Genomic DNA, 23,556 nt, shown 5'->3' with positions numbered 1-23,556 from the left:
ACTGGGATTACAGGCATGCCACCACACCCAGCTAGTTTTCGTATTTTTCATAGAGACGAAGATGTCGTCACATTGGCCAGGTGGTCTCGAACTCCTGACCTCAAGTGATCCGCCTACCTTGGGCTCCCAAGTGCTAGGATTACAGGAATGGGCACTGCACCTGGCCTTCCCACTATGTTTTGTATAAAAGATCTGGGCATGTGTATCATGAGCCTGTCTCAAGACTAATTACTGTGGCTAGTCAAAACAAGATGACACAGGATATACTGTGATAAATAGGCACACAGAACAACAGCTTTGTGAGCCTGCTATGGCTTCTTTCCCAGTTTCTCGATCTTAATTCTTCCATTCTGAACGTTTGACTTTACCTTTCCTTTCCCTGATTTGACTTTAATTCTCCTTCATGAGTTTCAAAGATGAACTCAATTGGCCTGTTGCTGTTTCATTTTTTATCTCTGATTCTAGTCGGCTACTGTATATGTGATGCCTTCTTTATCTCTGAAAACAGACTCCAGCCATTCTTTAAAATCCTCTCGAGTTTCCTGTTGGAGATCCGGTTCAGGGATTAGGTTTATCTGTGTCCTTGCTGTTCTGATCCATTCTTCCTCAAAATAAGCCAGTAGCTAATTCCATAAAATTTTCTTTTTGGCCGTCCTTCTGCTCCAGTTTACTCACTGCTTGCTGTTAATACCAAACAGCACACACAAAAAATTGGTTTTGGGTTTATTTTTGGAGATAGAGTCTCGCCCTATAGCCCAGGCTGGAGTGCAGTGGTGCGATCTTGGCTGACTGCAACCTCCGCCTCCCAGGCTCAAGTGATTCTCCTGCCTCAGCCTCCCGAGTAGCTGGGACTACAGGCGTGTGCCATCATGCCCGGCTAATTTTTGTGTCTTTAGTAGAGACGGGATTTCACCATGTTGTTGGCCTGGCTGGCCTCGAACTCCTGAGATCAAATGATCCTCCTACCTCAGTCTAACAAAGTGGGAAGATTAAAAGCATAAGCCACTGAACCCAGACCAAAAAAAGTATTTTATAGTGAGTGAAAGGAGAGAGAGCACTCTTGAAGATTTTTACACACCCTATCATTACTCTAACAAAAACTGAGGTTCTTAATACATTTTATTATGCTGTTCTCTGAAATACTTTTGAACTTTCAATACATTTCTGCTTCAAAACAAGGTTCTTCCAGTCAGACTGCTAAGTGCGGAGATGCTAGAACACACTTTCTTTTATTTAAATTACATTTCTGCGCTATTTCTTTTTCATGTTATATGTGTGCGTTTGTGTGTGTGTATGTATAATTTTTTTTTTTTTTGAGATAGAGCCTCACTTGTCAGCCAGGCTAGAGTGCAATGGTATCATCCCAGCTCACTGTAACCTCTGCCTCCCAAGTTCAAGCGATTCTCCTGCCTCAGGCTCCTAATTGGGATTACAGGCGCCCGGCCACCCACCCAGCTAATTTTCGTATTTCTAGTAAAAATGGGGTGAGAGCCACCACACCCAGCCTACAGTTAATTCTTTAACAAGGAACTAGAATCCATCTCTAAATTCCAAATGCCTCTTTACAGCCAAGTGTGGTGGCTCACACTAGAGTTCGCACCACTGTACTCCAGCCTGGGTGACAGAGCAAAACTCCATCTCAAAACATTAAAAAAACGTAGCTGGGCACAGTGGCTCACGCCTGTAATCCCAGCACTTTGGGAGGCTGAGGCTGGAGGATCACCTGAGGTCAGGAGTTCGAGATCAGACAGACCAACATAGTAAAACCCAGTCTCTACTGAAAATACAAAACTTAGCTGGGCGTGGTGGTGGGCGCCCAGGGGGCTGAGGCAGGAGAATTGCTTGAATCCGGGAGGTGGAAATTGCAGTGAGCCAAGATCGCGCCACTGCACTCCAGCCTGGGCGAGAGAGCAAGACTCCATCTCCAAAAAAAAAAAACCAAAAGGTAGGCTCAGTAGCTCCCACCTGTAATCCCAGCACTGAAGGAGACTGAGAGAGAAGGATGGCTTGAGCCCGGGAGGTGAAGGCTACAGTGAGCCATGATGGCACCACTGCACTCCAGCCTGGGTGACAAAGCAAGCCCCTGTGTCCATTAAAGAGAGAAACAGAATACTTTTTACCAGAGAAATTTTCCATCCAAACATGTTTTTTTTACCCCCTACTCCAAAAGATGCACACAGGCCATGCGTCTCCAGTGCTGGTGAAAGCGTTTCTGCCTGGGCCAGTATTTCAGGGAACTTCTCTCTCCTTGGTTTTCTGGTGTCTTCCAGCTTTCCAGCTGTCTTCATTCTTTGAAATCTGGTCTCCAGTGACTTTGTTGTCTAAGAGGAAAACTGCAGAACTCAACTTACCTTTTTTTTTTTTTTGAGACGGAGTCTTGTTCTGTTGCCCGGGCTGGAGTGCAGTGGCAGTGGTGCCCATCTCCACCTCCCGGGTTCAAGTGATTCTCCTGCTTCAACCTCCCAAGTAGCTGAGATTACAGGTGCCTGTTACCATGCCCGGCTAACTTCCTTATTTTCAGTTGAGACGGGGGTCGCACCGTGTCAGCCAGGCTGGTCTTGAACTCCTGACCTCAGGTAATCCGCCCACCTCAGCCTCCCAAAGTGGTGGCATTACAGGCATGAACCAGCACACCCGGCCAACCAATTCATTTTTTTTTTAACAGCCACCAAAGCCCAGTTTCAACAAAATTAAATGACTAATGGCATCATCATATTCTTAAATGTATTCACTAACAGAACCATCTTGAGTCAGAATAAAATAACCTCATGTATCACTTAATGCTAAAGGAAAAATTAAAATGGCATCTCAAACTTTTAAAAAGTAATTTCCTCAAAACAGTAAACGCTAAGAAAAAGTTAAAACTCATCAGTAAAATGTTAGATATTTTGTCCTGAAATGGTGCTTAAAATAAATGCAAAGGATCTAATACTAATAGTTGAATCAGCTGACTTTATTCTAAACCAGGATTCAGTTGCATTAAAATTAGATTATCATGTAATACTATATTTTGGCAATCTTTTAGGCTGCCTAAATCATTTTATCTCTGAAATTGTTGGGATTTTTTGTTTGTTTTTTGGAGATGGAGTCTCACTCTAAAACCCAGGCTGGAATACAGGGGCATCATCTCGTCTCACTGTAACCTCCATTCCCGCCCCCCACCCTGCCAAGTTCAAGCAATTCCCCTGGCTCCACCTCCTAAGCAGCTGGGTAACAGGTGCCTGCCACCACAACTGGCTAGTTTTTTTTTTTGTATCTGTAGTAGAGATGGGGTTTTCCCATGTTGGCCAGGCTGGTCCCGAACCCCTGACCTCAAATGATCTGCCCACCTCAGCCTCCTCAAGTGTTGGGATTACAGGCGTGAGCCACCACGCCCAGCCAAATTGTTGGTATTTAATATTTCCATGTTCTCCCTATAATTACTAAGTGCTAAAAGCCAAAACTAAAATGTTTTTCAGAAGAAAATTTATTCATCCCTAAAATGTCAGTATACATTTAATATGATCAGTTCGGATTGTAAACACAGACTTTGTAAATGTCTTAATGTTTTTATTTAATTTTTTTTTTCCTGGACATGTGGTTTGCACTAAATATCTTAATTTTTTCAACACACTACCATTTGTTCTAATTATGTCCACTGAGTAGCTTCTACAGAAAATGTGCTTTGTTGGGGATTTTTCTTTTTTTTTTTTTTAGATAAGGATCTCACTATGTTGCCCAAGATTGGGTGCAAACTCCTCAGCTCAAAAGATCCTCCCACCTCAGCCTCCCAATTAGCTGGGACTACAGGCATCTATCACCACGCCTGGCTACAGAAGATGTGCTTTAAATTTACTTTTTCGATGAGAATGTGTTTCAGGTAGTTTGCTGACCCTATTAGTTTGCCTTTCAAATGACAGCAAAGAAATTAACTTCATATCTCGATATGTTTATTATAAATGGTTGACATCTGCTTGATACAATTTACAAAACAGATCTTTTATAACCTAAGAACAGCTGATAACTTTTTTTTTGAGATGGAGTCTCTCTGTTGCCCAGAGTACAGTGGAGTGCAGTGGCACGATCTAGGCTCACTGCCATCTCTGCCTCCCAGGTTCAAGTGATTCTCCTGCCTCAGTCTCCCGAGTAGCTGGCACTACAGACTCGTGCCACCATGCCCAGCTAGTTTTCTATTTTTAGTAGAGATGGGGTTTCACCATATTCGCCAGGATGGTCTCAAACTCCTGACACAGTGGTCTGCCCACCTTAGCCTCTCGAAGTGCTGGGATTACAGGTGTGAGTCTCACTCTGTCACCCAGGCTGGAGTGCAGTGGTGCAGTCTCAGCTCAATGAAACCTCAATCCTCCCAGTTTCAACCAATTCTGCTACCTCAGTCTACCAAGTAGCTGGGACTACAGGTGTGTGCCACCATGCCCGGGTAAGTTTTGTATTTTTAGTAGAGATGGGGTTTCACCATATTGGCCACGCTGGTCTCGAACTCCTGACCTCAAGTAATCCACCCACCTCGGCCTACCAAAGTGCTGGGACTACAGGCAGGAGGCACCAAGCCAGGTGAACAGCTGATAACTTAAAAGACGATATAAATTGCCCGAGATCACCGAATTACTAAGAATAGATTCCAGATCTATCCAACTGACTAGATGGCCTCAATTCTCCATTCTCTTTCTCCTTTTTGTTTTCTTCGTTTGTTTGTTTGAGATGGAGTCTCACTCTGTCACCCAGGCTGCAGTGCAGTGACGTGATCTTGGCTCACTGCAACCTCTGCCCCTCCCCAGGTTCAAGCGATTCTCCTGCCTTAGCCTCCTGAGTAGCTGGGACTACAGGTGCCCGCCACCACACCCAGCTAATTTTTCCATTTTTAGTAGAGATGAGGTTTTGCTATGTTAGCAGGCTGGTCTCCAACTCCTCACCTCTAGAGACCTACTAACCCTGGCCTCCCAAAGTGCTGGGATTACAGGCGTGAACCACCACGCCCAGCCCCCCATTCTCTTTCAAACCATACCATACACTGTAAAATTTAATCAGATTTTAAATATTTTTCAAATTCCATTATCTACATTTTTTTTCTTTTTTTAACCACAGTTGCACATTATCTACAAATTTATACTTCAGAAAAACATTAAGTTTTCAAGGGCTTAGACAACGACTATAATGGTATTTAAGTCCATGAACTCCTCTCAAAGAAATGGGATTCCTCAATACTAAAAAGAGTTATTTTCAGGCCGGGCGCGGTGGCTCATGCCTGTAATCCCAGCACTTTGGGAGGCCGAGGCAGGTGGATCACCTAAGGTCAGGAGTTTTGAGATCAGCCTGGCCAACACGGAGAAACCCTGTCTCTACTAAAAATACAACATTAGCCAGGTGTGATGGCACATGCTTACAATCCCAGCTACTCGGGAGGCTGAGGAGAATCACGTGAAGCCTGAAGGCAGAGCTTGCAGTGAGCCAAGATCGCGTCATTGCACTCCAGATGGTGCAATGAAAGCGAAATTCAGTCTCAAAAAACAAAAAACCACTAAGTTAGTTATTGTTGATGCTACTGTCTTTGGTATTTTAGTCCAAACTCCAGCTTTGACATATCCTCCAATAGAGAGCTTCCTGTTTACTGTACATAATGTCTTAGAAAAGGTAAGTTCACCAGTGACTACCCTAGACCTGAAAGAGGCAGGGCTTCGGTACTCCTTGCTTATATTGAACAATACTTTAATTCTAAGTTTATCTACATGGGCTTAATAGGTATTTTCCAAAGGAAAATAAATTAGGTCAGCAATTCAGAGGTTCTGGGTTTTTTGGTTTATTTTTGTGACAGAGTCTCACTCTGTTGTCCAGGCTGCAGTGCAATGGCGCCATCTCAGCTCACTGCAACCTACACCTCCCAGCTTCAAGCCGTTCTCCTGCCTCAGTCTCCCAAGTAGCTGGGATTACAGGGGTACACCACCACATCCGGCTAATTTTTTGTAATTTTAGTAGAGATGGGGTTTCACCATGTTGCCCAGGCTGGTCTCAAACTTCTGAGCTCAGGCAGTCCACCCACCTCGGTCTCCCAAAGTGCTGAGATTACAGGTGTGAGCCACCATGCCTGAACATAGGTTCTATTTCACAAATATTTAATAGCAGGATATAAACCATCACAATTTATATTAACATATACACTTCAGCAGACAAGAAATAAAGCCAAAGAACTCATTTTGGTTCACTTGACTTTAATGTTTAACTTATATGTATATGAGCATTTATAATTTAAACTTCATATATATATAATGGCAAGTACTTCCATATACAGTAAGAAATCCCTAAGCTAAATCGTTAATCAGGATTGATTTTTAAATCAAGGGCTTGAATTTTTTTTTTCCTTTTGAGACGGGGTCTTGCTCTGTCGCCTAGGCTGGAGTGCAGTGGCAGAGTCACAGCTTACTGTAGCCTCAACCTCCTGGGTTCAAGCAATCCTCCCACCTCAACCTTCACTGTAGCTGACTGCAGGTATGCACCACTACACTTGGCTAACTTTTTTATTTTTTTGTTAGAGACAGGGTCTCACTATGTTGTCCAGGCTGTCAAATTCCTACGCTCAAGCAATCCTCCCATCTTGGCCTTGGCGTGAGACACCATGCCCAGCCAGCTGTGAAATTTTTCTAGCAGCTCATGCACACATTTTAAGAGAGCAAATTAATTGCTATCTGCTGAAATAAAGCTGGCAATTATATCAGCAAATAAATATCCCGAAAGAAAAAATACATTTGAAGGGTTAAGATATGAAATGATTTGCAACTGTGTTGTATTCATACTTAAAACTTAGTATGATGACTCCATTAAAAAAAAAAAAAGGCCAGGCATGGTGGCTCATGCCTGTAATCCCCGCACTTTGGGAGGCCAAGGCGGGTGTATCATGAGGTCAGGAGTTCAAGACCAGCCTGGCCAACATGGTGAAACCCCGTCACTACTAAAAATACAAAAATTAGCTGGGTGTGGTGGCGGGCATGTATAATCCCAGCTACTCTGGAGGCTGAGGCGGGAGAATCGCTTGAACTTGGGAGGCGGAGGTTGCAGTGAGTCAAGATCACACCATTGCACTCCAGCCTGGGTGGCAGAGCAAGTGCCGTCTCAAAAAAAAAAAAAAAAAGAAAGAAACTTAGCTAATAGCTAAATTTCACTTTTTTAACAAGCCAGGTGAAGGAAAGAATGTCAAAATAATAAAGAAAAGAGCTAGCTGGGTGCAGTGGCTCATGACTGTAATCCCAGAGCTTTGGGAGGCGGAGGTGGGCAGATTGCCTGAGGTCAGGAGTTCAAGACCAGCCTGGAAATCATGGTGAAACCCCCTCTCTACTAAAAATACAAAAATTAGCTGGGTGTGGTGGCACCTGCCTATAATCCCAGCTACTCGGGAGGCTGAGGCGGGAGAATTGCTTGAACTTGGGAGGCGGAGGTTGCAATGAGTCGAGATATCACACCACTGCAGTCCAGCCTGGGCAACACTGTCTCAGACTCTGTCTCAAAAAAAAAAAAAAAAAAAAATCAGAAGGATCTGTGCAATCAGTGGATTAAAGTTCAGTTCTGAGTTTCACAGTAGCAAAAAGCACATCCTTAAAAGGCAAACAAACAAGAAAAAGTCTTATCAGCTATTCAGAAAGACCTATTTTCCTTGCACCACAGCTTAAGACACCATTTTTGCATATGTATTAATTATACTTTTAAACTGATAGTCCAGATTTTTAAACAGCAGAAGCTGGCTCTGCCAACACATAAAGAATGTGTCCCTTTGACATGACTCCAAATTTATTAAAACTCAGTTGCATTTGGAAAACCCATTTGGAAGAAGAAATGAAAATTAAGTAGCTACTATCTAAAGGCCCATCTTTACTTTGTTCTTGAGGGGTTTTTTTTCCCTTTTCTTTTCTTTTCTTTTTGAGACAGTCTCACTCTGTTGCCCAGCCTAGAGTGCAATGGCGCATGCCAGCTCACTGCAACCTCCACCTCCCAGGTTCAAGCAATTCTCCTGCCTCTGCCTCCCAAGTAGTTGGGACTACAGGCACACGCCACCACACCTAACTGATTTTTGCATTTTTAGTAGAGACAGGGTTTCACCTTATTGGCCAGGATGGTCTCGGTCTCTTGACCTCGTGATCCGCCCACCTCATCCTCCTCAAGTGCTGGGATTACAGATGTGAGCCACTGTGCCCGGCCATCTTTACTTTTTTAAATGCACTGTTCACAGAAGGCAGGCAACAGAGCAAAGCTATTATGAAGATCAGCTTTGCAATCAGGCAAAAGTTCTGAATTCAAGTCCTGTCTCCAACAGGTGACCCTGGGACTCTTTAATCCCAAATTTACTAGTCTGGAAAATGACAACAGTTTGCATACTTACAAGGTTGCTATCAGTAAGTGGGTTAGTACTTGATAAAGTGCATCACAAAAGCATTCAGTGAACTGAGCAAGCATTTATAATTTAAGCTTCACTAAAATCGTTATTTTTAAGATATATGTACATATACCTATTAATTTACATAAAAACTCTTCAAATCCAAGCCTGATAAACTGAAAATTGCTTATTTCCCAACAAACTGCTTTAATTATCACTGCTAAATAAAACAACCTATTTTCTGAGAGAGCAGAAAAATTAATGAGGAAAGGATCAAAATAAATCACTGCTTTGAAATTAAGTGTGTGTACCTTTTAAGGCATTTGTGCATGAAAATTTGCTTATGTCAAATTCACTCCTCAAAGATTATTTTACAATTTAAGTTTAAAAAGTCACCTTCCAGCTGGGCGTGATGGTTCAGGCCTGTTCCCAGCACCTTGCGAGACCGAGGCGGGTGGATCACTTGAGGTCAGGAGTTCGAGACCAGCCTGGCCAGTGTGATGAAACTCTGTCTCTACCAAAAAACACAAAGATTAGCTGGGCATTGTGGTACACACCTGTAACCCCAGCTACTCAGGAGGCTAAGGTATCAGAATCGCTTGACCCTGGGAGGTGGAGGTTGCACTGAGCTGAGATTGCGCCACTGCACTCCAGCCTGGGAGACAGAGCGTGACTGTCTAAATGAATAAATAAATAAATAAGTAAACTAGCCTGGATATGCAAACTAAACTAAAAGATTCTTTATCCCGAAGCTCTCAATGTCATTTGCTAATACCAGTATTTTCCAAGAAGCATGTGGTGTTCTGAGGCCTCGTATGATGAGCCCATCAGTATGCTTAAGAAGTGAATAAATAGCTACTGTTCCTGATGTGATAAAAGGGCCTGTGGGGGAGGCTGGAAGAAAAAAAAATTAAAAAGCCTGTCTTTTGGGCCAGGTACGGTGGCTCACACCAGAATTTCAGTACTTTGGGAGACTGAGGTGAGAAAATCACTTGAGCCCAGGAGTTTGAGACCAGCCTGGGCAACACAGAGAAACTCCATCTCTATAAACATATATTAATTTATTTTTAAAAAATTTAAAATGTCCCTTCTTAGCCAGACACAGTAGCTCATGACTATAATCTCAGCACTTTGGGAGGCCGAGGTGGGTGGACCACGAGGTCAGGAGTTCTGAGACCAGCCTGGCCAAAATGGTGAAACCCCATCTTTACCAAAAATACAAAAATTAGCCGGCCATGGTGGTGGGCACCTGTAATCCCAGCCACTCGGGGGGCTGAGGGAGGAGAATCGCTTGAACCCGGGAGGTGGAGGTTGCAGTGAGCCAAGATGACGCCACTGTACTCCAGCCTGGGTGACAGAGTATAAGACTGTCTCTAAATAAATAAATAAATAAGATCTCTAAGGACTGTGTATGCAAATGAGATCAAAACAGAAGCAGCAATTCTCAAAAGCATGAGACCTATATACTCAGAAAACTTCCTGGGCTGTGTCTGCTAAACAGGGTTCAACATGGCCAGGTATGTTATGGACCAAACTCTTCATCATGCTCCGCTTTTCCAAGTACACACCATAATATAATCATGTATAGTTTATACACACACGCACACACACACACACACACACACACACACACACACACACAAAATGTGCTTTGCCATGCTACGAAACAAAAACTCCAAAACTCTCCAAAGGATTAAAAACGAAGGAAATTCTGACACTCAGATGAACTTGAGGATATACTGCACTCCAGCCTGGGCAACAGAGCAGGACCCTGTCTCCAAAAAAAAAAGGAAAAAAGTTCTGGACCACCAAATTATACATACACTTAAAAATGGTTAAAATCAGGCTGGGCAGCATGGCTCATGTCTCTAAGCCCAGCACTTTGGAAGGCAGATGCAGGCAGACTCTTTGAGCTCAGGAGTTGGACACCAGCCTAGGCAACATAGTGAGACCCCCATCTCTACAAAAAAATTAAAAACTTAGCTAGACGTGGTGGCATGCACCTGCAGTCCTAGCCACTCAGGAGGCTGAGTGCGAGAACATCTTGAGTCTAAGATGCAGAGGCTGCAGTGAGCCGAAACCATACCACTGCACTCCAGCCTGGGCAACAGAGTGACGCCCCGTCCCTCCCCCCACCCCAAAAAAAGGTTAAAATGGTAATTTTTGTGTTAAATATATATTACCACAATTCAAACAAGAACAACACTATAAGGAACCACTCCGAAGAAAGAGGCATTCATGGTGTGAATAGCAGACACAAATTTATTCTTCATAAAGGGGCAAATTCATCTTACAGGGTTTTCTTTCTTTTATCTTTTTTGAGATGGAATCTTGCTCTATCGCCCAGGCTGGAGTGCAGTGATAAGATCTCAGCTCACTGCAACCTCCACCTACCTCCTGGGTTCAAGTAATTCTCGTGCCTCAGCCTCCCAAGCAGCTGGGATTCCAGGCACCTGTCACCATTCTGGCTAATTTTTATATATTTAGTAGAGACAGGATTTTGGGGTTTTAGGGGGTTTGTTTTTGTTTTCTTAATATGGAGTCTTGCTCTGGTGCTCAGGCTGGAGTGCCATGGCACCATCTCAGCTCACTGCAACCTCCGCCTCCTGGGTTCAACTGATTCTCCTGTCTCAGCCTCCCAAGTAGCTGAGATTACAGGTATGCACCAGTAATTTTTAATTTTTCACTTCCAATATCTTATTTATTTTCCTGAAACCAAATACTGGTCTGAAAACTCAATCTAGATAAAATTCTGCTCACATTATATGTGTTATAGTCAACAGTAAGAGCTAAATATCTAATATAACAAATTATAAGCCGGGCGCGGTGGCTCAAGCCTGTAATCCCAGCACTTTGGGAGGCCGAGGCGGGTGGATCACGAGGTCGAGAGATCGAGACCATTCTGGTCAACATGGTGAAACCTCGTCTCTACTAAAAATACAAAAAATTAGCTGGGCATGGTGGCATGTGCCTGTAATCCCAGCTACTCAGGAGGCTGAGGCAGGAGAATTGCCTGAACCCAGGAGGTGGAGGTTGCGGTGAGCCGAGATCGCGCCATTGCACTCCAGCCTGGGTAACAAGAGCGAAACTCCGTCTCAAAAAATAAAAATAAAAAAAATAACAAATTATAATGAACAACATATAAAGTGTAGCATTTTCAGGTTTCATCAAACTGTCAAGCTCTGATCAGGCACCGTGGTTTATGCCTGGAATCCCAGCACTTTGGGAGGCGGAGGTGAGCAGATCACCAGAGGTCAGGAGTTCCAGACCAGCTTGGCCAACATATAATGAAACCCCTTCTCTACTAAAAAAAAAAATACAAAAATTAGCTGGGCATGGTGGCACACGTCTGTAGTTCCAGCTACTTGGGAAGCTGAGACCAGAAGAATCGCTTGAACCCAGGAGGCAGAGGTGGAGGTTGCAGAGAGCTGGGATCACGCTGCTGCACTCCAGCCTGGGTGACAGAGCGAGACTCCATCTCGAAAACAAAACAAAACAAAACAATCTAACAGTCATAGGGGAAAATCCCAGAGAGGAACAAGTCCTTAGCTCCCAGTTAATATTCTCCACTGTCTGTAGTCAGTATTACTTCCCAAAAGTCTTTATAATAATATTTTTATGACTTGATATTTCTTGAGTGTCTACTACATGCCAGATAGCAATCTAAGCACTTAAACTCTATCCTTGCAACAGCCCTTAGAAGCGAAACATGTTCTATTATCATCATCTCCATTTTTAAAAATAGGGGCTGGGTGTGGTGGCTCAGGCCTGTAATCCCAGCATTTGAGAGGCCGAACTGGGCGGATCACTTGAGGTCAGGAGTTTGGAGACCAGCCTGGCCAACATGGTGAAACCTCATCTCTGCTAAAAATATAAAAGTTAGCCAGGCGTGGTGGCACACGCCTATAATCCCAGCTACTCAGGAGGCCGAGGCACAAGAATCCAAGAATCGCTTGAACCCGAGAGACAGGGGTTGGAGTGAGCCAAGATCACACCACTGCATTCCAGCCTGGGTGACAGGGCGAGTCACTATCTCAAAAAAGAAAAGGAAAAAAAAAGCGGAAACACACAAAGATGAAGTGAACCGCCCGAGGTCACACAGCCAGGAAATGGCAAGGGCCAGGACTGGAATCCAAGCAGTCAGACTTCTTCAAACTTGCGTCGCTAGCCACGGAGCCATAAACCCTCTCTCAATTTATAAACTTGTTTTCCCTCTCATGATATGCTTTTTAAGTAACCAATTCTTTAAAAATCCTATGGGGTGCCTGCCGGGTCCCAGGGCTCACTCCTGTAATCCCAGGACTTTGGGAGGCTGAGGCGGGTGGATCACTTGAAGTCAGCAGTTTGAGACCAGCCTGGGCAACACGGTGAAATCCCATCTCTACTAAAAAATACAAAAATAAGCCGGGCATGGTGCCCCACACCTGTAATCCCAGCTACTTGGGAGGCTGAGGCAGGAGAATCACTTGAACATGGGAGGTGGAGGTTGCAGTGAGCTGAGATCACACCACTGCACTTTCATCCTTGGTGACAGGAGACTCCATCTCAATAAATAAATAAATAAAAATTATACAGTCTTTAATCAAGTTACAACCAAAGAAGAACAAGCCAACCCTCCAACAATTCTGACAGTGCCTGGCTGTATCGAACTTTCTCTGACTTTCTCAGTAAGCCAAAGTGGTAAAAAACAAATAAGTACTGCCCGAAACAGGCATGGAATACCAAAACAAGAGTTTTATGAAGGAAAAAAAGAAAAAGAAAAGAAAGAGGAGTATTGCAGAAAGGAGAATTCCAGAACAAAAGGAAAACAGTGAAGGACGAAAGAGGAAGAATGGAGAATGAAGAATTACCAAGGCAATACCTTTCCTTCTTCCAATGACACATTCACACACTTTTTACAGGATACACACATCCTCACCAGACATGGTGGCTCATGCCTGTCACCCAGCACTTTGGGAGGCTGAGGCCGGGAGTTTGAGACCAGCTTGACCAACATGGTAAAACCCCGTCTCTACTAAAAATACAAAAATTCGCCGGGTTTGGTGGCAGGCGCCTGTAGTCCTAGCTGCTCAGGAGACTGAGGCAGGAAAACTGCTTGAACACGGGAGGCAGAGGTTGCAGTTAGTCAAGATTGCACCACTACACTCCAGCCTGGGCGACAGAGCAAGACTCTGTCTTAAAAATAGTAATAATAAAATAAAAGAGAGGCCGGGCGTGGTGGCTGACGTCTGTAATCCCAACACTTTTGGAGGCCGAGGCAGGTGGATCATGAGGTCAAGAGATCGAGACCATCTTGGCCAACATGGTGAAACCCTGTCTCTACTAAAAGTAGAAAAATTAGCTGGGCATGGTGGTGCGTGTCTGTAGCCCAGCTACTGGAGAGGTGGAGACTGCAGTTAGCCAAGATCGCGCCACTGCACACCAGCCTGGCAACAGAGCAAGACTCTGTCCCAAAAAAATAAAAATAAAATAAAAACACACATCCTCTAAGACACTAAGGCGTTTCACTCCCCCAGGTAGGTAGCCTCAATACACTTCAGTGAACGGAGTATGAGTCTACATACAGCTATGCTGACAGTTTAAGCCTACTGATTCCCCGGTATCTCAACTCTACAATTAGAATAAGCAACTGATTAGGTGTATTTTCTACTTTCTTTCAGTTATTAACAATGAATAAACTTCACTCCATAAATTAACTGGGCTCAGTGGTTCATGCCTGTAATCTCAGCACTTTGGGAGGCCAAGGCAGTGGTCAGGAGTTGCAGACCAGCCTGGCCAACATGGTAAAACCCCATCTCTATGAAAAAATACAAAAACATTAGCTGGGCATGTTGGCACACGCCTGTAGTCCCAGCTACTGACAAGGCTGAGGCACAAGAATCTCTTGAGCCCGGGACGAAGAGGTCGCAGAGTCGAAATGGCGCCACTGCACTCCAGCCTGGGCGACAGAGCAAGACTCCGTCTCAAAGCAAAACAAAAAATGCTTTCCCTTAGACTGACATAAAAATGATCTGACATGCATTTATTGAAGCCAGTGGTAAGACAATTTCATGTTAATTACACCACCCCCAGTTATGAAGCATATTGCAAAAGCTCATGTTTATGTAAAACTTCGTGTCATCAATAAAGAATGGAACAATGGTAGAAATCAATTAGGTGAAATGCAATGCAAATAGCTGGTAACTAGTAATAACAGAAAAGATTAAGTGTTTAGTAACTGTTCAGTGTTCAGCCCCTTTAGGTAATAACCTGTCCACCTACAGGTCATCAAAAATTCTACAACATAGCAGGATGGTGGCCATGGAAGTTGGGATCCTATGAGGAGTGTGTACAGCTCGCCAAAGGGTGTGGAGGGGGAGAGAGGGGGGTCATTAACTGTCAACTAAAACCATTCTTCCCACCTAATTTGCAGTTATTTTCCCAAGAAAGAAACCCATTATCATTTTAAAAACCTAAAAATCTTTCTCAGCAAGAATTAACACCCTCCCCGTCCTGCAAAAAGAACCCCCAAAGCCTACATTTAAATGGCAGTATTTGTAGTCATATTTGAGTAAGCTGAATTGTTGGAGGGGCGCACGGCAGAGGACCCCCAGCACACAATGGCCCCCTGACGCCTGCTCCAAGGACCAGAACTACAAGCTGTGGCCCCATCACTCAAACCTGCTGTGTGGTGGGTGTGGGACGCTTTCGGCATCTGAAGAAGATAATATAACAAACGCCCCTGCTGTTATTAAATTAATAAATAAATGAGAGTGGGAAAAAGCCAAGCTTAACATAGATTTCCAATTCTATTCTGCATTTAAATCCATGGCCCCTTTTTAAACTGGAGATCTATGAAACTTTTAACTTTCTAATCATCACTAACAGGAATTCTCAATTCTCAGCCAGTTTTCCAAGCAAGCTACAGTCGGTGGTCCAAATTATTTTCGATTCTTGAAGGTCTAATTTTATTTTATTTATTTATTTTTTTGAGACAGAGTCTCGATCTGTTGCCCAGGCTGAAGCGATCTCATCTCACCGCAACCTCTGCCTCCCGGGGTTCAAGTGATTTCCCTGCCTCAGCCTCCCAAGTAGCCGAAACTACAGACACACGCCACCACACCTGGCTAATTTTTGTATTTTTAGTAGAGACGGGATTTCACCATGTTGGCCAGGCTGGTCTGAGACTGCTGACCTCAAGTGATTCACCCGCCTCAGCCTCCCGAAGTGCTGGGATTATATAGGTGTGAGCCACTGCACCTGGCCAAGATCTAATTTTAAAATAAGGAAAAGCAAACATCTCCCATCTATTTCCCTCCCTTCATCTCGCACCATTGTGAATGGCTCCCAAAGGCCTGTGCGGGGAGCAGCTGCCATCACCACCACCTTGGAGAGCTATTAGAAATGCAAATTCTCGGGTAACACCCCAGACCGGCAAAATTAGCTTGGGAAGTGGGGCCCAGTAAGTGGAATCCTCACATGCCAGCGCTCCTGGGGATGCCCAGGAGCCTCGGCTTCGGGGTTGGGTCACACTGCCCAGGTTCGTGTGCGAGGTAAGCAAGAGTACAGAACTCTCCAACTTCTCGAGACTTGTTCCGCTCTATAGAGTAGAACTGCAGACTCGTTAAAAAGATTAAATAAGAAAAATGCTGCCCACCCAAAGCGCTCAAGAGCCACAGCTGGCACCGAAGACACTCAGTGTTAGCAGCACCACAGGCAAGGCACTAGGACAATGCCAAACGGGAAGGGAAGTGGGGGGAGAAAGAAAAAGGAGGAAAAGGCTTCTTGTCCCTGCCCCTTGGAGCTTAACACCCAGTGGAGAGGCCACATGCAAAGAAAAATAAAGGTGCCCTTTGCCGGACATGGTGACGCATGCCTGTTAATCCCAGCTACTCGGGAAACCGAGGCAGGAGAATCGCGTGAACTCGGGAGATGGAGGCTGCAGTGAGAAGGAGAGAAAGAGGGAGTAAGGTAGAAAAAAAGCAAGGAAGCGAGGAGCGGGGAGGGAAGGAAGGAAAGGGAAGGAGGAAGGAGAATGAAGGTGCCCTGTGAGGAAGAGGGGCACACAAGTTGACTGGGAGACTATAAGAGAAGACCTCAGGCTGGTGCGGTGGGTCACGCCTGTAACCCCAGCACTTCTGGAGGCCAGGCAGGTGGTTCACTTGAGGCCAGGAAGTCGAGACCAGACTGGCCAACATGGTGAAACCCTGTCTCTATTAAAAACGACAAAAATTAGCCAGGCGTGATGGCAGTCCCAGCTACTCAGGAGGCTGGGACAGGAGAATTGCTTGAACCCAGGAGGCGGAGGTTGCAGTGAGCCAAGATCAGCCACTGCACTCCAGCCTGGGTGATAGAGTGAGACACTCTCAACAACAACAGCAACAACCACGAAAGAGAGAAGACCTTAAGAAGTGGCTGCATAGGAGCAAGAAAGATTTCCATAGCCTGAAAAAAGTCATTCCATGCAAAAGACCAAGATCTCAAGAAGCAGGAGAAATGAAAGCCAAGGCAACAGCCCCCGAAAAATCCTGTAGTAAGAAATAAAATCGGCCGGGCGCGGTGGCTCAAGCCTGTAATCCCAGCACTTTGGGAAGCCGAGGCAGGCGGATCACGAGGTCAAAAGATCGAGACCAGCCTGGCCAACACGGTGAAACCCCGTCTCTACTAAAAATACAAAAATTAGCTGGGCATGATGGCACATGCCTGTAATCCCAGCTACTCAGGAGGCTGAGGCAGGAGAATTGCTTGAACCTGGGAGGCAGAGGTTGCGGTGAGCAGAGATTGTGCCACTGCACTCCAGCTAGGCGCCTGGGGACAGAGTGAGACTCTGTCTCAATAAATAAATAAATAAATAAATAAATAAATAAATATCGGTCATCCCACACCCTAGGCTTCAACTCTGGGACCCAGCCTCCGCAGGGCCCTCTACCTGCGTGTTCTCATTTGCAAACTAACTTCCCCTTTTGTTCCCTGAAGGCCTGGAGACTTCTCCTCTGCACTGTTGGCTGATCAAGCCATTGTCTGCAGCAAGGTTGAATTTAAATGAGCAGAGGCCCAGAGTGGTGGCAGGCTAGTACTCCCACCACTTTCGGAGGCCTAAACGGGAGGATCACCAGAGGCCAGGAGTTCCTGACCAGCCTGGGCAGCACAGGAAGACCCCATCTCTTTAAAAAATATTAAAAATTAGTCAGGCATGACCGGGTGCAGTGGCTCCCACCTGTAATCCCAGCACTTTGGTGGGAGGCCGAGGCGGGCGGATTGCTTTGAGCTCTGGAGTTGCAGACCAGCCTGGCCAACATGATGAAATGCCATCTCTACTAAAAATACAAAAACTAAGGCCAGGCTCGGTGGCTCACGTCTGTAATCCCAGCACCTTGGGAGGCCAAGGCAGGTGGATCACCAGAGGTCGGGAGTTTGAGACCAGCCTGACCAACATGGAGAAACCCCGTCTCTACTAAAAATACAAAATTAGCTGGGCGGTGTGGCACATGCCTGTAATTGCAGCTACTGGGGAGGCTGAGGCAGAAGAATCACTTGAACCCGGAAGGCAGAGGTTGCAGTGAGCCAAGATCGTGCCACTGAACTTCAGCCAGAGCAACAAGAGCAAAACTCCACCTCAAAAAAAAAAAAAAAAAGTAGCTGGGCACGGTGGCACGTGCCTGTAGTCCCAGCTATCTGGGAGGCTGAGACAAGAGAATCGGCTGAACCCAGGAGACAGAGGTTGCAGTGAGCCAAGACTGCGTCACTGCACTTCAGCCCGGGCAGCAACTGCAAAACCCCATTTCAAAAAAAAAAAAAAAAAAAATTAGCCCCGCATGGTGGCAGACAACTGTAATCCAGCTACTCAGAAAGCTGAGGCAGGAGAACCGCTTGAACCCGGGAGGCACAGGTTGCAGTGAGACAGGATCTTGCCACTGCACTTCAGCCTGGGTGACACAGCAAGACTCCATCTCAAAAAAAAACAAAAAACAAAAAATAATTAGCTGGGCATGATAGCATGTGCCTGTAGTCCCAGCCACTAGGGAGGCTGAAGCAGGAGGATCACTGGACCCCAGGTGCTGGAGGCTGCAAAGAGCTATGACCTATGATTGTGCCACTGTGCTTCAGCCAGGGCAACACAGAGAGACCCTGTTTCTAAAAGAAAAACTAGGCCAAACTGGGTGGCTCACAACTGTAATCCCAGCACTTTGGGAGGCCAAGGTGGGACGATCGCTTGAGTCTCTAGGGGTTAGAGACCAGCCTGGGCAACACAGTGAGACCGAGTCTCTAGAAATAATTTTTTAATTTTTTGTAATTTTTTTTTTTAAAGAGGTAAGTCGGCAAGAGTCGCGCATCCGCAAGAGTGGACACTACTCCAGCACCCCCACATCTGAACATCACCCGCCGCAAAGGAGCGCAAAATCGTAACTTAGGAAGGACAAAATTCACTACAGGAAAAGGCAAAACTTGGATTCAGAAAAAGTGGAGGAGTAAGGGAGCGGCAAGGGACAGCTATTTCCATTTCATTTTCCTTCTTCCCCTGCACTCCCGTCGTCCGGGTGCTGGCCGAACCCAGACGGCTTAATTTTCATGGCCTAAAGCTGAGGTTTTCCTTCCGGTCATTGTGTTTATTTCCCCCAAAGAACAGGCCCGGCGGGGCAGGCGCGCCGGGTCGGCCCGGGACAAAGCCCACTGCGGGCTCCACCTGGGAGCGGAGCGGGGCGGGGCGGGGCGGAGGGGGCGGGGCTCCCGCTCCCCCGCCCGCCGCAGTTACCAGGCAACGCGCGGCCCCGCCCCCGCGCCGGTCGGCCAATCCCGCGCGTCTGCTGCCCCGGCGCAGGAGCCCCAGATACACCAGGCGAGCGCGACCCCACGGCGGCTCGGGCCTGGCACCGCGCGCGCCCCCGCACCGCCCAGCCGGCCAATCAGCGCGGCGGGGCATGCGCAGCCCGCGGGGCCGCTCGCTCGCTCGCGCGCGGGACCGCACGCGCGAGGCGCCCCCCCACCCCACGCCGGCCGGCGCGCGCGCCCCTCCCCCACGCGCACCCAGGCGCGCGCGTGCCACTGTCGTCCCCCGCGACCGCGTCCGTGCCGCCCCACCCCCATCGCCTCGTCTCGGCCACTGCCAAGGCCGGCGGGGGCTCGAGGCCCGGCGAGGCGGTGGGGGTGGGGGGAGGAGGCAGGGGCGCCCCCCAAAGCCCCACACCGCGCGCGCGGCCGGCCGCGGCTCCCGGGGCCCTGTCCCTGCGGGCCCCGGCGGGGCAAAGTCTCCAATAAAGGCCCCGCGCTCGCAGTGGCCCCCCGAGATGGGGGCAGAGGGCGCGGGGATGAGGCGAGAGGGACTCACCCGAGTGCGGCCGCCTCCAGGCAGCGCCGGGGACGGGGGTGCCGAGGGGAGGCGAGTGTGGGCCGCGCGCGCGCTACGGCCGCCGCGGAGCAGCCTCGGCGGAGGGGAGCTGGCGAGCGGGCGGGAGGCGAGGGGGCGAGGGGCCCGTGCTTGTCGGCCGCGCTCCTGTCACCGCCGCATGGCCGCCCTGCAGGCAGGGCCTCTCTCAGCGCCTTGATCCGATCACTGGGGGACAGAGGCAGAGGCCGGGGTGACCGCGGCAGGCGGGCAGCCGCGGCTGGAGAGCGCGTGCGGGCAAGCGGGGGGGCGACCGGTGGCCCCTTTTCTCTGCTCTCCCAGCTTCTCTCTCACCCTCCTCCTCCTCCTTTTTTTTCTTTTTTTTTTTCTTTTTTTTTTGTTCCTCGAAGGCGCGCTGCGCGTGCGCACCCGCAGCGCCGCCCAGCGGGAGTTGTAGTTTCAGATGCGTTCCCCGTCAAGGCGGCGGCGGGGGCTGGGGACTACAGCTCCCAGGAAGCACCGCGCCGGCGAGCCCCGAACCCGAGGACGAGGCGAGCGCGGCGCCCGGCCCTCTCCGGCAAGGGCTGTCAATGGAGGCGAGGGTGGTGGGAGCGAGAACATGGCTGCACCTGGGGCCTGCGCGGCCGACCGGGTGGGGGAGGGGAGCCGGGGTGCACGGACGGAAATCGGGACCGGTGGCGGCTCCGGCTTCGTTCCCGCCGCGCGCCGGCCGCCGGCCGAGTCCCCCACTTGCGCTTGCACCCCACATTCCTTGCAAATTGCGAAGCCGGGACGCTGCCGAAGCCGGGGAGCCCCGGGCCGGCCCGTCGCCCTCCGTGCTCTGCCGACGGGAGTCCCTCCGCCCCGCGCCACCCTTCGGGACACAAAGAACTCCTCTCTCGTGTTTTCCAAGCTGGCCTCCAAAGAGACCGTTGCCCCCAGGTTGGGACAGGCGAGCGGGGAGGGGACTTTGTGTTTTAATGCCGCCCTGGACCTCCGCCTCCGCCTCTCCCTCAGGATTTGGAAGGAAAGTTGCAAGGGAGTGGGAGCAGAAATCCTGACCCGTAGCTCCCGTTGTGTTCCGTCGGCCGCGAGGCGATTTAACTCAAACTTGTCCCCCAACCGTGATTTTTACGCTTCTCAACTTGCACTAGCCGGTGGGTTTTGAAAATGGTGAGACATGACGGTTCGCCTAAGTTAAACTCCAAAACTTTACAACCCCAAGGCCGGAGATTTTTAGATGTTTATGTAAAGCACGAGATGGAGTGATTTCATGATGCCCCCCACCCAGTACCACCCACTGGGGATTCGGGCCACGCCGGCCATCCTTCCCCCACCCGCCGCTTCTCGGTAGGTGGCGATCACGACGCTTTTTCCAGCCTCCAAGCCTTTGTCGCTCGCGAGAAAACTTTCCGAGCAGCCAGTCTTTTGATGTGGGTCCAAAAAAACCTTTCTTTGGAATCTGGGTTCTCCGATTGGCATTCCCCATCGTCTCTCTCGCACAGACCGCACCCAGTAAAGCCTCTAGAAGCTTTATGTTGGATTTCTTTTAAAATACATGGAGAGCGCTAAGCTCACCGGAGAAGCAATGTGATTACAGAAGCCTGCATTTTTGCGATCTCTCCCCCACAATATGTAGGATCCCTTCGGTCCTCGGCTAATACGATTTTGACTCTCCTTTGTCGATTGTCCCGAAAGCCATTCATTAAGTTTGCACAAGAGCAACTTTCTTTTTGCACTTGTATTTCATTGACATTTAGGAATATTTAATTAAATTCTCTATTTCCAATACCACGTGCCACTGACATATATTTAGGAACAGATTTAACTCGTGAGAAGCCTGTAACTCACTCTAGTACGAGCAGCCAGCCTACAGGATACAGATTTCAGCTGCTGAGCACTTCAGTGAGTATGCTTTGTGGGGAGAGTGGCTTCTCCACCTGGAGGGATCAGGAAGAGGATTCCCTGGGTATTGTGGAATTGAATCATGGAGTAGAATTTGGTAGAGCATTACAAAGTGAGTCAGGATGGCAGAAGTTCATTTAGCCAAGATGGACCTTATCGTCATGAAAACGTTTGGAAGGTAGTCCGTTTCTTCTATGAATTTGTTTAGTGGTTCAGAGTGGATTTTTTGTTTTTGAAACAGTGTCTTGCTCTGTCGCCCAGGCGGGAGTGCAGTGGCACGGCACGCTCTCAGCACACTGCAACCTCCCGAGTTCAAGCGATTCTCCTGCCTCAGCCTCCCGAGTAGCTGGGATTACAGGCAGACCGTGCCCGGCTAATTTTTGTATTTTTAGTAGAGATGGGGTTTCACCATGTTGGCCAGACTGTTCTCAAACTCCTGACCTCAAGTGATCTGCCTGCCTCAGCCTCCCAAAGTGCTGAGATTACAGGCGTGAGCCACCGTGCCCGGCCCACAGTGGAATTTTGCTGCCTCTTCATAAACAACTCCAACTTCTTTGAGATTGAAGCAATTCCTAAAACGGTTAGGTCAACATTAGCTGGTTTTGAATTACCTCTAGTCAGAAAACTGTCTCTGTTGAGGCAGTGTGTATGCAGGCAAGCGTTTTTCTGCGCATTTTGCCATTAAGGCTTCTAATCCTCAAATTCATGTGTTGCAGTCATAAATCTTTTGCATTTTCTGTCTTCATTAAGGTCTTGCTTACCAACTGGCAGCTTGTTGGAACTCTTGTCACTATTCATTGACCCATTTTTCCGTCTTAGTGGTATAGATGCTACATTAATTGTGGCCATTGTTATAAATCACTGGATACCATCTCTCTGCAAAGCTAGGGTTTTGTTTTACTTTTTTTTCCGTTTTTGAGACAGGGTCTCACTGTTTCATCCAGGCTGGAGTGCAGTGGCTCGATCACAGCTCACTGCAGCCTCCAACTCCAGATGCAAGGGATCCTCCCGCCTTAGCCTTAGTGCCTGGGACAACATGTATGTGCCACCATACCCAGCTAATTTTGTTTTTTGTAGAGATGGGTCTCACTATGTTGCCCAGGCTAGTCTTGACTTCCTGAACTCAAATGAGCCTCCTGCCTTGGCCTCCAAAGTGCTGAGGTTATAGGTGCAAGGTACTGCATCGGGCCCAGGTTTATTTCAAATACAGGATCAGATTGCTCCTTTGGGGACTGAGCAACAGATGATAAAAACAGTTGATTTGTGGGCCGGGCGCGGTGGCTCAAGCCTGTAATCCCAGCACTTTGGGAGGCCGAGGCAGGTGGATCATGAGGTCAAGAGATCGAGACCATCCTGGTCAACATGGTGAAACCCCGTCTCTACTAAAAATACAAAACATTAGCTGGGCATGGTGGCGCGTGCCTGTAATCCCAGCTACTCAGGAGGCTGAGGCAGGAGAATTGCCTGAACCCAGGAGGCGGAGGTTGCGGTGAGCCAAGATCGCACCATTGCACTCCAGCCTGGATAACGAGCGAAACTCCGTCTGAAAAAAAAAAAAAAAAAAAAAAAAAAAGCAGTTGATTTGTGTCTAAGAGTGATGTGGTAGGAAATCCTCCTTTATTTGATTTGATTTATTGATTTTTGTCAGGGAAGGGAGTGTCACTCTAGTGCCCAGGCTGGTGTGCAGTGGTGCCATCTTGGTTCACTGCAACCTCCACCTCCCCATCTCAAGCAACGGTCCTGCCTTAGCTGGGATTACAGGCGTGTACCACCACACTCGGCTGATTTTTGTCTTAACTAAAATATAAAAAATTAACCAGGCGTGGCGGCATGCACCTGTAGTCCCAACTACTCTGGAGACTGAGGTAGGAGAATTGCTTAAACCTAGGAGGCAGAAGTTGCAGTGGGCCAAGATTGCGCCTCCCAAGGTGCTGGGATTACAGGTATGAGCCACCGTGTGCTATTTGAAAGCAGTCAACAAAGCTCCAAGACC

At 47.7% G+C, this 23,556-nt stretch overlaps 1 protein-coding gene across 8 annotated transcripts in view; it reads right to left on the bottom strand.

Annotated features, from left to right (window-relative positions):
• The window catches only part of GTF2I (general transcription factor IIi), a 108,393-nt gene extending 88,349 nt beyond the window's left edge, over positions 1-20,044 (bottom strand). For 6 of the 8 annotated variants that reach the window (XM_039460697.2, XM_039460700.2, XM_074390268.1 and 3 more), the window contains exon 1: positions 19,662-20,041. The gene's annotated coding sequence lies outside the window, so the exon portion shown is untranslated. Of the gene's footprint in view, positions 1-8,752; positions 8,871-19,661 lie in introns of all 8 variants that reach the window. The other 2 variants (XM_074390267.1, XM_074390270.1) reach the window with 2 other exon arrangements.
• Between the last annotated feature and the right edge of the window lie 3,512 nt (positions 20,045-23,556).

This window comes from Saimiri boliviensis, chromosome 20 (assembly GCF_048565385.1).
Source record: "Saimiri boliviensis isolate mSaiBol1 chromosome 20, mSaiBol1.pri, whole genome shotgun sequence".
Taxonomy (NCBI): Eukaryota; Metazoa; Chordata; class Mammalia; order Primates; family Cebidae; genus Saimiri; species Saimiri boliviensis.
Note: the sequence above shows the minus strand (reverse complement) of the source record. Positions and strands in the feature narration are given on the sequence as shown.